The following is a 1774-nucleotide window of genomic DNA, read 5'->3' on the forward strand; positions in this document are numbered from 1 at the left end:
CCAACTTTAATTGCATGAATTGATTGGTCCATTTGTGTCAATCTCCGGTCCATAGTATTGAGCATCGCCATCATAGCAGCCATTTCTTCAGAATGCGTACCCCCACTACCTTTTGCTCCATCTTGTCTTGGGTTGTGGTACTCACGAGAGTGTCTTGCGAATTCTTCAACTAACTCCTTGACCTCCCTTGGATTCTTCTTTGTCAATGGCCCTTGAGAGTCAAGGAGTTGTCTTGTCATAACATTGACCCCATCGTAGAAAATAGAAATCTCTTGTTGAACATTTAGATCATGTTGAGGACAATTCCTTAACAATCCCTTATAGCGCTCCCAAGCTTCGTATAGTGACTCCCCCGTCTGTTGCTCAAAGTTGGCTATTGCCTTCTTGAGTTTAGCTATTTTGGAAGGTGGGCAAAACTGATCTAGAAATTTCTCACGCATTTGGGCCCAAATAGTGATTGTACCAGGAGGAAGTGCTTTCAACCACTCTTTTGCGGCTCCCTTGAAAGTGACTGGTAGCATCCTTAGTACGATGGTGTCTCTGTTAACATTCGGGACATTGAAATAGTCAGCAATGTCGTTGACTTCATCTAGATGCTTAAATGCATCCTCATGATCCTTCCCATAAAATGGGATATCCTTTAGTGCAGTGAGGATATGTCCCTTCAGCTCGAATGTGGCAGTGGCAGGTATCACTGGTTGTACTAAACCTGGACCAACATCTTCACGAATTCGCTTCTTGTAAGCTCCCATTGACATTTCTTCAACGTTTGCCATCTCGTTTCTTGGCTCGTTCTCGGGTTCACTCGTATAAAGTCCAAACTCAGTCTCGGAGTCGTACTCGGATTCGGTTGGGAAAGGTATTTGATCTAAGTTTTCAACTTTGCTCTTGTCCTTTGAAGATGAACTTGACTCTCCCGTTTTCTTCCCCAACTTCTTTGAGAACACTGACTTGAGTTCTTGTAAGGGTGTCTTCTTTGGTGTTTGATCTTCCTTTACGTTCTTATCTTTCTTTTTGTGAAGGGCTGACTCTGGATCTTCAAGCGGTGGCACCAAAGGTGTATTGGACCTTATGGTCATGTACTCCTGTAATAAAACAAAAATAAAAACGTAAAACTGAACTAAAATAGAAAAATAAACTAAAAATCGAAGAAAACTAGAATTCACAGTTTTCACGTCGTGAGCCTAGGGGTTCACGTCGTGAATGCTATAACTAAAAAAAAATTAAACTATGCTTGGTAAAATAACTTTTTGGAGGTTTTATCCCACAAAAAGGATCGATTAATCAAAAGAAAATAAATAATTTATAACTAAGCTGTTCCCCGGCAACGGCGCCAAAAACTTGATGTGCACAAAAGTACCCACTAATTTTATAATTTATAACCTAACTAACTTAACCAACTAAAATGCACCTAGGCAGTGTACCTAGTCGAATTATAGAATAGTTGGGTAAGTCGGGTGTCGATCACAGGGAACGGTGTTAACTAATTAATTTATCTACTATTAAATTAACCTAATTTTAGAGCAAAGAAGGGGTTTTTATCTGATTTTACAAGACCAGATGAACTTAAGTCACAGAATTCAATCAATTAATTAAAACACTTCTGTTTAGTTCGAATCCACTTCTTCTTTATGGTTAGCTAACATTTATGGATTGTCAAAGTTGATTATTTTTGTATTAGTAATTTAAGTCTAAATTTACCAATATTAACTAATTCATGTAAAACTATATATGGTCACACACAGTCAAACATAGAATAAGTTGCAGATTATGA

General features: G+C 38.4%; 1 non-coding gene across 1 annotated transcript; it reads left to right on the forward strand.

The window, feature by feature from the left end:
* Positions 1–285: 285 nt before the first annotated feature.
* LOC145168273 (small nucleolar RNA R71) lies at positions 286–392 on the forward strand. The gene has a single exon (XR_013741840.1). It is a non-coding gene; the product is annotated as a small nucleolar RNA R71 (small nucleolar RNA).
* The last annotated feature ends 1382 nt before the right edge of the window (positions 393–1774 follow it).

This window comes from Lactuca virosa, chromosome 3, assembly GCF_052849685.1.
Source record: "Lactuca virosa cultivar CGN04683 chromosome 3, Lactuca_virosa_CGN04683_v6, whole genome shotgun sequence".
Taxonomy (NCBI): Eukaryota; Viridiplantae; Streptophyta; class Magnoliopsida; order Asterales; family Asteraceae; genus Lactuca; species Lactuca virosa.